General features: G+C 43.1%; 1 non-coding gene and 1 pseudogene across 1 annotated transcript; one reads left to right on the forward strand and one right to left on the reverse strand.

Moving 5' to 3' along the window:
* Nucleotides 1-230: 230 nt before the first annotated feature.
* Nucleotides 231-12,665, reverse strand: LOC116893001 (annotated as a pseudogene).
* Nucleotides 11,199-11,318, forward strand: LOC116894994. Its single transcript, XR_004387185.1, has one exon. It is a non-coding gene; the product is annotated as a small nucleolar RNA SNORA32 (small nucleolar RNA).

The raw sequence follows: 12,665 nt of genomic DNA on the forward strand, positions 1-12,665 counted from the left end.
GGCGGTTAAGGAACTGCTCACTCTCCAGAGGTCCTGAGTTCAACTCTCAGCAACACATACCGGCTCAGAGCGATCTGTGATGGGATCTTATGTCCACCTCTGGTGTGTGTAGACAGAGACAGTACTCATATACATAAACAAAATAAAAATCATTTTTAAGGAAAAAATATTTAGGGTTTGAGAGAAGGCTCAGTAGAAGTTCCCTTGCTGTTCTTGGAGAGGTTCTGCGTTCAGCTCCCAGTACTCAAAACCATCTGTAACTCCAGTTCCACAGGATCTGATGCCCTCCTGGGGCCTCTGCAAGTACCAGGTACACATGTTACATACAGATATACATACAGGCAAAACACTGATACACAGTAAGAATGAAACATAGCCAAATTTCGAACAATGTATTTCACATAAATTATGCATCACAATTGGATTCACTATGATGTGTTCATATATGTGTGTAAGATAATTTGGTCATGACAACACTTTAATCACTTCTCATGTCCCCTACCCACTTCCTGCTTAGGTTTCCTCTTCCAAATGCCGCCTCTACTTTCAAGGGAAGTTTCTTTAAATTAAAAAGTAATAATAATTGATCAAATGACTTAACGTGGACTCATTTATAGGAGTGTGGGCAAGGAGTTATTTGCAGGAATACAGGCTCCTTAGTAGTGACCACACCAATAAATACAATCAGCTCTGGCATCATAAAATGAAGAAAAATTCTCAGTGAGTGAGGAAGCTTATGAGGCCCTGTGGCTCCATGAAGGGATGGTTGACAGGTCTGCTCCTGTGCAGGGATCATGCAATTTCTCAGAAATATTCAGTTCAAAGGCACAGCACTGAGGTCATGCCTGTGAACGTTGTTCTCCTGCACCCATTCCTCCCTACGCTGTATGGTGTTTCCTGAATCTTGGATGGGGTAATATGGATGTTTGGTTGAGTAAATGCTTTTACCCCAATGTCTTGGGATCTTCCTCCTCGGACAACATTTTGGTGATCTGGTTGGGAACCTCTCCTCTTGTCTCCTCTAGCCCCTCATTCCTCTGTGGCTTGTGCCAGTTGATGCAGTAGTCCTTGAGCAACTGAAGTTTTCTACCTAGGGAGGTGTGAAGTGAGAGACACACTTTGATTGTGAAAGTAATACATCCTTGATCCCAGCACAGAAGTCTGGAAGTCACTTCTTAGCTTGTACCCTGATATGTTGTCACGCGCCCAACGTCTCTCCAGTAAGAACGACACGCGGCAACAGGATTCTTCTGCGAACAAGCCTTTACTGTACAGCTCTCTTGAACAGGGACAGGGGACGGGGGACCACGAGCGACAAAGTCACTCGCCTTATATACACAACAGTATGCTAATAATCTCTCAGGGATTGGTGGGGTATGGATCACCCCACTATCACCCCACTATCACCCCACTACTTGTCCTCCAGGGATTCGCGGAGAACGAATCACCTCACTAGCATGGTACCGCCCCTCATTGGCATATTAACAGCCAACTGACACCAGGTACAAAAACCGCACATGTGCAGTACCGATGTTCACCACTGGAGGGCGCCCTACAATATGTCATAACCCCTGACAAACAAAGATGGTTTAGAGCTCCTGGTCACCAAACGTCTTCTCAGACAGACCCATTTCTGGGGTCAACAGCCATTACTGCATGTAGCATGGAGGGGGGAAAGACAGAGAGTTCATGGGCAGTCCTAACTGGCTGTGTGGAAACAGCTTTCCAATTGTTCTGGGAATGACTGTAGAGTCAGTGTCCCTGCATGGGTCATGATAGGAGTGCCTGCAAGTGAGGTGCTCACAAGCTGGTTTCATTCCATTCTCATGGTCTGAGCAGAAGATAGTTTATTGAACTGGAAGTCAGTTTCTCAAAAGGTCAATGTTGGTTGCTGGTAAGATGGCTCAGTGAGTAAAGGCACTTGCTATGCAAGTATGAGGACCAGAATTGCCATCCCTAATAACCAGTGAGACACCCATTGTAAGTCCCCTGCAGAACAACACTACCAAGGACAGGATGAGACCCCAGCCTGCTCCTCACCTCCTTGGGTACAACACATCCTCTTCACACATATGCAAATGAAAATAATAAAGATGATGAAGACGATGAGAACCACAGGGATCAATACTTCCTTATAAGGAATCTGGCTGATAGGGGGAGGCTGGGTGATATCTGCGGCCATTGTTGTTGATACTTAAAAAAACATAGGAAAGTTCTCCATAAAGTGAAATACACACCTCCATTAGCACCTTCTCTCCCAAGGCAGCCAGAGGGACTCACATGCCAGACCTATTTACAAAGTCCTGAATAGACAGAGGAGTGGGAGTTGTATAAATGATGGCTCAGCAGAGTTTATTTCATTACAAAGGAAAGTTAATGTCTATCAAACCATCACAAAAGTTGATAAATGAACTGTGGGTATCACTGGATGTTGGGGAAATTGCTGGTGTATAACTGTGCCAGGGTCAGATGGTAAATCCTTTAAAAAGTGATGGTGGAGCTGGTGGAAGGGCAGCTACCTGAGGATGAGAGGGCGGGAAGTGTACAGTGATGCACACAGAGTTGGGGCTCATCAGCAGGCCATGCAGAGCCTGGACCACTGTTAACAGAGAGTGAGGAACACTGGGGTGTGTGATGGACTGAGGAGTCCCTGTGGTCATCACTGTCTCCCCAGCCAGGAACACTACCCAGAAATCACTCACTCAGTCTATGAAATGAGAAGAAGTGCCTTCTGACAATCCAGGTAATACCTACTTGTTCTTTCCTCGTGCTGATTTAAGAATTCATTGAATTTCTTTTTTTTTTTTTTGAGTTTTTTTCTTTATTAACTTGAGTATTTCTTATTTACATTTCGATTGTTATTCCATTTCCCGGTTTCCAGGCCAACATCCCCCTCCCCCCACCCCTCCCTTTCTCTATGGGTGTTCCTCCTGATCCTCCCCCTTAACGCCTCCCCAACAATCACGTTCACTGGGGGGTTCAGTCTTGGCAGGACCAAGGGCTTCCCCTTCCACTGGTGCTTTACTAGGATATTCATTGCTACTTATAAGGTTAGAGTCCAGGGTCAGTCCATGTGTAGTCTTTGGGTAGTGGCTTAGTCCCTGGAAGCTCTGGTTGCTTGGCATTGTTGTTCATATGGGGTCTCGAGCCCCTTCAAGCTCTTCCAGTCCTTTCTCTGATTCCTTCAGCGGGGGTCCTGTTCTCAGTTTAGTGGTTTGCTGCTGGCATTGGCCTATGTATTTGCCGTAGACTGGCTGTGTCTCTCAGGAGAGATCTACATCCAGTTCCTGTCTGCCTGCACTTCTTTGCTTCATCCATCTTGTCTAATTGGGTGGCTGTATATGTATGGGCCACATGTGGGGCAGGTTCTGAATGGGTGTTCCTTCTGCCTCTGTTTTAATCTTTGCCTTCCTATTCCCTGCCATGGGGATTCTTGTTCCCCCTTTTAAAGAAGGAGTGAAGCCTTCTCATTTTCATCATCTGTCTTGAGTATCATGTGTTCTGTGCATCTAGGGTAATTCAAGCATTTGGGCTAATAGCCACTTATTAATGAGTGCATACCATGTGTATTTTTCTGTGATTGGGTTACCTCACTCAGGATGATATTTTCCAGTTCCCTCCATTTGCCTATGAATTTCATAAAGTCATTGTTTTTGATAGCTGAGTACTATTCCATTGTGTAGATGTACCACTTTTTCTGTATCCATTCCTCTGTTGAAGGGCATCTGGGTTCTTTCCATCTTCTGGCTATTATAAATAAGGCTGCTTTGAACATAGTGGAACACGTGTCTTTTTTATATGTTGGGGCATCTTTTGGGTATATGCCCAAGAGAGGTATAGCTGGGTCGTCAGGTAGTTCAAAGTCTAATTTTCTGAGGAACCTCCAGACTGATTTCCAGAATGGTTGTACCAGTCTGCAATCCCACCAACAATGGAGAAGTGTTCCTCTTTCTCCGCATCCTCGCCAGCATTTGCTGTCACCTGAATTTTTGATCTTACCTTTCTCACTGGTGTGAGGCGAAATCTCAGGGTTGTTTTGATTTGCATTTCCCTTATGACTAAAGATGTTGAACATTTCTTTAGGTGTTTCTCAGGCATTCGGCATTCCTCAGCTGTGAATTCTTTGTTTAGCTCTGAACCCCATTTTTTAATAGGGTTATTTGTCTCCCTGCGGTCTAACTTCTTGAGTTGTTTGTATATTTTGGATATAAGCCCTCTATCTGTTGTAGGATTGGAAAAGATCTTTTCCCAATCTGTTGGTTGCCGTTTTGTCCTAACCACAGTGCCCTTTGCCTTACAGAAGCTTTGCAGTTTTATGAGATCCCATTTGTCGATTCTTGATCTTAGAGCATAATCCATTGGTGTTTTGTTCAGGAAATTTTCTCCAGTGCCCATGTGTTCGAGATTCTTCCCCACTTTTCCTTCTATTGGTTTGAATGTACCTGGTTTGATGTGGAGGTCCTTGATCCACTTGGACTTAAGCTTTTTACAGGGTGATAAGCATGGATCGATCTGCATTCTTCTACATGTTGACCTCCAGTTGAACCAGCACCATTTGCTGAAAATGCTATCTTTTTTTCCATTGGAGGGTTTTGGCTCCTTTGTCAAAAATCAAGTGCCCATAGGTGTGTGGGTTTATTTCTGGGACTTCAGTTCTATTCCATTGGTCTATTTTTTTGTCTCTGGACCAATACCATGCAGTTTTTATCACTATTGCTCTGTAATACTGCTTGAGTTCAGGGATAGTGATTCCCTCTGAAGTCTTTTTATTGTTGAGGATAGTTTTAGCTATCCTGGGTTTTATGTTATTCCAGATGAATTTGCAAATTGTTCTGTCTAACTCTTTGAAGAATTGGATTGGCATTTTGATGGGGATTGCATTGAATCTGTAGATTGCTTTTGGTAAAATGGCAATTTTTACTATATTAATCCTGCCAATCCATGAGCATGGGAGATCGTTCCATCTTCTGAGGCCTTCTTCAATTTCTTTCTTCAGAGGCTTGAAGTTCTTTTCATACAGTTATTTTACTTGCTTGGTTAAAGTCACACCGAGGTATTTTATATTATTTGGGACTATTATATAGGGTGTTGTTTCCCTAATTTCTTTCTCTGCTTGTTTCTCTTTTGTGAAGAGAAAGGCTACTGATTTATTTGAGTTAATTTTATACCCAGCCACTTTGCTGAAGTTGTTTATCAGCTTTAGTAGTTCTCTGGTGGAATTTTGGGATCACTTAAATATACTATCATATCATCTGCAAATAGTGATATTTTGACTTCTTCTTTTCCAATCTGTATCCCTTTGATCTCCTTTTGTTGTCTGATTGCTCTGGCTAGAACTTCAAGAACTATATTGAATAAGTGGGGAGAGAGTGGGCAGCCTTGTCTAGTCCCTGATTTTAGTGGGATTGCTTCAAGTTTCTCTCCGTTTAGTTTAATGTTAGCTACTGGTTTACTATATATGGCTTTTACTATCTTTAGGTATGGGCCTTGGATTCCTATTCTTTCCAGGACTTTTATCATGAAGGGGTGTTGAATTTTGTCAAATGCTTTCTCAGCATCTAATGAAATGATCATGTGGTTTTGTTCTTTCAGTTTGTTTATATAATGGATCACGTTGATGGTTTTCCATATATTAAACCATCCCTGCATGCCTGGGATGAAGCCTACTTGATCATGGTGGATGATTGTTTTGATGTGCTCTTGAATTTGGTTTGCCAGAATTTTATTGAGTATTTTTGCATCGATATTCATAAGGGAAATTGGTCTGAAATTCTCTTTCTTTGTTGGGTCTTTGTGTGGTTTAGGTATAAGAGTAATTGTGGCTTCATAGAAGGAGTTCGGTAGTGCTCCATCTCTTTCAATTTTGTGGAATAGTTTGGATAATATTGGTCTGAGGTCTTCTATGAAGGTCTGAGGAATTTGCACTAAACCCGTCTGGACCTGGGGCTCTTTTTGTTGGGGAGACCTTTAATGACTGCTTCTATTTCTTAGGGAGTTATGGGGTTGTTTAAATGATTTATCTGTTCCTGATTTAACTTTGCAACCTGGTATCTGTCTAGGAAATTGTCCATTTCCTGCAGATTTTCAAGTTTTGTTGAATATAAGCTTTTGTAGTAGGATCCTATGAATTTTTGAATTTCCTCTGATTCTGTAGTTATGTCTCCCTTTTCATTTCTGATTTTGTTAATTTGGACACACTCTCTGTGTCTTATCGTTAGTCTGGCTAAGGGTTTATCTATCTTGTTGATTTTCTCAAAGAACCAACTTTTGGTTCTGTTGATTATTTCTATGGTCCTTTTTGTTTCTACATGGTTGATTTCAGCTCTGAGTTTGATTATTTCCTGCCTTCTACTCCTCCTGGGTCTATTTGCTTCTTTTTGTTCTAGAGCTTTTAGGTGTGCTGTCAAGCTGTTGACCTATGCTTTCTCCTGTTTCTTTCTGCAGGCACTCAGAACTATGAGATTTCCTCTTAGAACAGCTTTCATTGTGTTCCATAAGTTTGGGTATGTTGTACCTTCATTTTCATTAAATTCTAAGAAGTCTTTAATTTATTTCTTTATTTCTTCCTTGATCAGGTTATTGTTGAGTAGAGCATTGTTCAACTTCCATGTATATGTGGGCGTTCTTCCCTTATTGTTATTGAAGCCCAGCTTTAGCCCGTGGTGGTCTGATAGGAAACATGGGATTATTTCTATCTTTCTGTATCTGTTGAGGCCTGTTTTTTGACCAAGTATATGGTCAATTTTGGAGAAAGTACCATAAGGTGCTGAGAAGGATGTATATCCTTTTGCTTTAGGATAGAATGTTCTATAAATATCTGTTAAGTCCATTTGGTTCATGACTTCTCTTAGTCTGTCTACGTCTCTGTTTAATTTCTGTTTTCATGACCTATCCATTGATGAGTGTGGGGTGTTGAAATCTCCTACTATTATTGTGTGAGATGCAATGAGTGTTTTGAGCTTAAGTAACGTTTTTTTTTTTTAATGTATGTAGGTGCCCTTGTATTTGGAACATAGATATTTAGGATTGAGAGTTCATCTTGGTGGATTTTCCCTTTGATGAATATGAAGTGTCCTTCCTTATCTTTTTTGATGAGTTTTAGTTGAAAATTGATTTTATTCGATATTGAATGGATACTCCAGCTTGCTTCTTCGGACCATTTGCTTGTAAAGTTGTTTTCCAGCCTTTCACTCTGAGGTAGTGTCTGTCTTTGTCTCTGAGGTGGGTTTCCTGTAGGCAGCAGAATGCAGGGTCCTCATTGCGTATCCAGTTTGTTAATCTATGTCTTTTTATTGGGGAGTTGAGACCATTGATGCTGAGAGATATTAAGGCATAGTGATTATTGCTTCCTGTTATATTCATATTTGGATGTGAGGTTATGTTTGTGTGTTTTTCTTCTCTCTGCTTTGTTGCCAAGACGATTAGTTTCCTGCTTTTTCTAGGGTGTAGCTTGCCTCCTTATGTTGGACTTTACCATTTATTATCCTTTTTAGCGCTGGATTTGTAGAAAGATATTGTGTAAATTTGGTTTTGTCATGGAATATCTTGGTTTCTCCATCTATGTCAATTGAGCGTTTTGTAGGATACAGTAACCTGGGCTGGCATTTGTGTTCTCTTAGGGTCTGTATGACATCTGTCCAGGATCTTCTGGCTTTCACAGTCTCTGGTGGTGAGAAGTCTGGTGTGATTCTGATAGGTCTGCCTTAATATGTTACTTGACCTTTTTCCCTTACTGCTTTTAATATTCTTTCTTTATTTTGTGCATTTGGTGTTTTGACTATTATGTGACAGGAGGAGTTTCTTTTCTGTTCCAATGTATTTAGAGTTTTGTAGTCTTCTTGTATGCTTATCTGCATCTCTTTCTTTAGGTTAGGGAAATTTTCTTCTATGATTTTGTTGAAGATATTTACTGGTCCTTTGAGCTGGGATTCTTCACTCTCTTCTATACCTATTGTCCTTAGGTTTGCTTCTCATTGAGTCCTGGATTTATTGTATGTTTTGTTCCAGTAGCTTTTTCCGTTTTACATTATCTTTGACAGTTGTGTCGATGATTTCTATGTAATCTTCTGCTCCCGAGATTCTCTCTTCTATCTCTTGCATTCTGTTGGTTATGCTTGTTTCTATGGCTCCTTGTTTCTTCCTTTAGTTTTCTATATCTAGGTTTGTTTCCCTGTGTTCTTTCTTCATTGCCTCTATTTCCATTTTTATTTCCTTCAACTGTTTGATTGTGTTTTCCTGGAATTCTTTCAGGATTTTCGTGATTCCTCTCTATAGGCTTCTACTTGTTTATTTATGTTTTCCTGCTTTTCTGTAAGTGAGTTCTTCATGTCTTTCTTGAAGTCCTCCAGCATCATGATCACATATGATTTTAAATCTAGATCTTGCTTTTCTGGTGTGTTTGGATATTCAGTGTTTGCTTTGGTGTGAGAATTGGGCTCTGATGATGCCATGTAGTCTTGGTTTCTGTTGCTTGGGTTCCTGCGCCTGCCTCTCACCATCAGATTATCTCTATTATCTCTGGTGTTACTTTGTTCTGCTATTTCTGACAGTGGCTAGACTGTCCTATAGGCCTGTGTGCCAGGGGTGCTATAGACCTGTTTTTCTGTTTTCTTTCAGCCAGTTATGGGAACAGAGTGTTCTGCTTTTGGGTGTGCAGTTTTTCCTATCTACAGGTCTTCATCTGTTCCTGTGGGCCTTTGTCCTGAGTTCACCAGGTAGGTCACTTGGAGCAGAAAAGTTGGTCTTACCTGTGGTCCCGAGGCTCAAGTTTGCTCGTGGGGGCTGCTTATGAGCTCTTTGAGAGGGCAGCTTCCAGGAGGATTGCACTGCCTTTTCCGGGAGCCCCGGTGCACCAGGGTCCAGGATGGCATTTGGTGTTTTCCTCTGGAGTCTGAAATGTGGGCAGAGTGTAGGCTCTTCTGGTTTCCCAGGCGTGTCTGCCTCTCTGAAGGTTTAGCTCTCCCTCCCACGGGATTTGGGTGCAGAGAACTGTTGATCCAGTCCCTTCAGGTTCCGGTGGTGTCTGGGGCGCAGGGGACCTGCAGCTCCAGTGCCCCTATCTTCCGATTCCCAGAGGCCGTATACAGTTTCCTCTTGGGCCAGTGATGTGGGCAGGGGTGGGCAGTATTGGTGGTCTCTTCAGCTCTGCAGTCTCAGGAGTGCCCACGTGTCCGGGCGGTGAGCTCTCTCTTGAATTCATTGAATTTCTGACTGCATTCTACTATGGACAAATTCAGATGTTTCATTAATGTCTCATCATCTTTCCATTCTTTCATGATGTCCTCTTGTACAGGATTAATCAGTTTCCACTTCATAGTATTTAGGTCCAAGATGAAGGAATAATTCTCCATGATGCTTCATACCCAGGAAGCACTAATGATTTGTCCGTGGCTGAGCTTAGAAAGTATGGTGACCCATAAAGTACGGTGAACTGCAAGTCCCATACAATACCATCATTCTTCCCTTCTGATCCATTCGTCACCTCCTCAAAATCAAGTCTTTCTCTACAAGCTTAGGTGTCAGTATCTTTTCCACACAAGTTTCTCTTTTTATCCACTGTGTACCATTGGCCTGCACAGTACCACAAGTGCTCAGCTCCTTCACACAAAGACACTCACAACCCATTCCTCCATGTGCTCTGCCCCTCCTCTCTTGCCAACCATCTCTGCCTCTGTGCTCAGTCCCACACTTACCACTGGTCTTGGTAGTATCCCCTTTGATTTCAGATACCTTGTCCCTCAAGTCCTGGCCCAATAGGTCTATCCACTGGGTCACACATGTCTGCACTTTGGTGGCATTTGCCATCTTCTCCTGGTTACCCAAAGGCATGGTCTTGTTTATGTTATTAAAAGAAAGGAAAACAATTCCATCCATTGAACACTGTATTTCCTACCAGAGAGGTTCTGCTTTGGTAGGAGACTTGATGATCAAGTTGCAAGTAAGAAAGTGTGCATCTGTGAGAGAAACATGAAGGTGAGTTCCAAATTGGGAGCACAAAGCCATAGGACACATGTTCCTGTGACCCCAAGTATTCTTCTGAAGGGTAAAGGTCAGGAAGAGGTGACTCTATTTAGAGGCCCACCATCTCTGCATCTTCTGTTCTTTGAGAACATTGGCTGTCTCACATTGGTTGGACCCCTCCCCTCACCCCAATGCATACCATGTTACCCGCAGGACTTAACTCAAAAGTACACTTATTGTCTACTATCAAGGACTGAAGTATAAAGTATGTCAGATAAAATCCATATTCCTGGGCATGAAAATCTATCTGAACACTCAGGGTGAAGGGAGGCATCATTGAACCCTTGGAAAATCAACATGGAGCCTGGTGTTGAGGGAAGCTCCTGAGGCAATGCCCCAGTTGTCCTGGAAAGGGCAGCTGCCAGCTGCAAGCTCAGTGCTCATCCCTGCTCCCTCTGGGCTCTGTCACACAGCACTGTTGTCCTTCAGAGCTCAGCTTCCCCCGCATTAAACCACACACCTAATCCATTCTCAGGAAGAGATCTCTGTCTGTCTGTGACCTGCTTGAAGACCCAATCTCTCTCCTTAAGTCTTTGTTTCCCAGCATGCTTATGGCCCCTGGTGTCTCAGACTTTCACTAACAGCTAAAGAGACACAATGCCCTACAGCTATTCTGTGAAGGAGACTGCAAAAGAAGCAGGCAAGACAGAGAAGCCTGGGCAAGTTTGCTGTCACATGCTTGTGGGAGCACTACAATTTAAAATTAAACAGTGTTTTACTATAGAAACTTTTAACAAGTTTGCAATATATTTACACTAAATAATGCAAAATAATATACAATATCGCCCAAAAGTACACACACACACCCCAACACACACCACACACACACACACACCCCACACACATACATACTGACACACACACACACACACATACACACACACCCCAAAACACACACACACACACACACACACACACACCCCACACACATACATATACACACACACACACACACACACATACACACAAACACACACACACACAGAGGCTATTTCATGACTTATTTATTGGTCAACTACTCCTGAACAAGATCTTCCCAGGATGGCTTGATCATCCCAGTAACATTCCCGAAGAAAACCAATTTTCTCTCTCCCAGCAGGTTGACCCAGGGGGAGAAGGGATTGTTGCAAATTCTGTAGTTTAGGAAATGGTGTGAAATCCTGCCTTAAAAGAAAACAAGAACAAATGCTTTTAGAATGCAGTTTCTCATTTGCTGTGGACATGACCACAGCAAAAGAAAATTCCCATTAGGTTTTCCATATGCTACTTGTCTAGCAGTTAACCTGTTGGGAACATTTTTAAAAATAAAAGAAAAAAATAAAAGAAAAATAAAATAAAAAAAATTTTAAAAAATAAAAATAAATTAAATTAAATTAAAAAAAAAAAACAAGAACAAAGGGGTAAAACGGGTCACAACAGGAGTGGTTGTGACTGCCTTGTCCCTGGAAGTTCCTATTGCGATCTGATGGAACAATACCATGAAATGAAGGAAAGAAAGTTCGAGGACAAGACTTCACAGAATGGCTCTGGGCGTGCTAAGAATACCAGGGGAAGGCAGTCTTCAGAGCAAAGTCCATGGGAACTGTCTGAGAAGTCCTGCCTGCAGGGTCTGGCACTTTGCCCATACAATCAGCCTGGTGGCTGAAAACTGTGAGCCTCACCACAGATTGACAGGGATCTTCCCTTCCTTCCTTATTTGTTCTACAGACCTGGGGTGGTTGTTCTACAGACCGTGCCAGGGCCTTGGAGTAACTGTTGATCCTCATCTTTTCAGCAGGAAGGAGGAACCATGTACAGGAGGAGCCCTTGAGAGAGCAGACATGCGTAGGGAGTGGTGCGGTAAAACAAAGATGGCGCGGACATCCAGTCCCGTCTGGTAGTAAATGACTTATCGCACATGCGCAGGCTTGTCCCCTTGCCAGGGCAGCTGTAGGATAATGAGGTGATTCGGCGCCCTCCTGTGAGACAGCAGCACTGCACAGGTACAGGTTTTGCACCTGGCATCAGTCTGGCCCGGGCAGTACTATGCTAATGAGGCGATTCATGCTCCGCCAATCCCTGAAGGACAATTAGCATAGCCTCAGTCTGTTGTGTATATAAGGCGAGTGCTTTTGCTGCTCGAGGTCCCTGTATCAGCAATGAAGGTGGTCCTGCAATAAAGGCTGTTGAGAAGAATCCGACCGTGTTGCGTCTTCCTTGCTGGTTGAGGTGGGCGAGACAGACATGGGAGTCCACTACCCTGTTTTTCAACAAACTTGCTTCCCTCCCGCCACCACAACAACCTCCCCGTCCCCCACGACAGCCATTTCATTCAGGACATTTCAATTCACCAGTGCACAGCCTAGACCCCAGACAGCTCAGAAAAACCAAAAGGCATGGAACTCCTGTGAAAAGATGATGTTCCGCGGCTGCATTCTTTGCCGTACCTGCCATGAGCAACAGGTGTGACCGGAGCTGTGAGAAGCGGTGAGGATTCTGTGCCGCTCCGCAGAGGATCCCGCTCAGAGATTCACGAAAATGCCGGTCACCAACGCTGTGAACTCCAGCAATTGTCAGGAACTTCATAGCTTGCTTGTCCCTCTTTGAGGAAATCAGCCAAGCAAGTGTGATCCAGCCAAACTGGGAGCCTGAACTCCATCCTCCAT

This window comes from Rattus rattus, chromosome 2 (genome assembly GCF_011064425.1).
Source record: "Rattus rattus isolate New Zealand chromosome 2, Rrattus_CSIRO_v1, whole genome shotgun sequence".
NCBI lineage: Eukaryota > Metazoa > Chordata > Mammalia > Rodentia > Muridae > Rattus > Rattus rattus.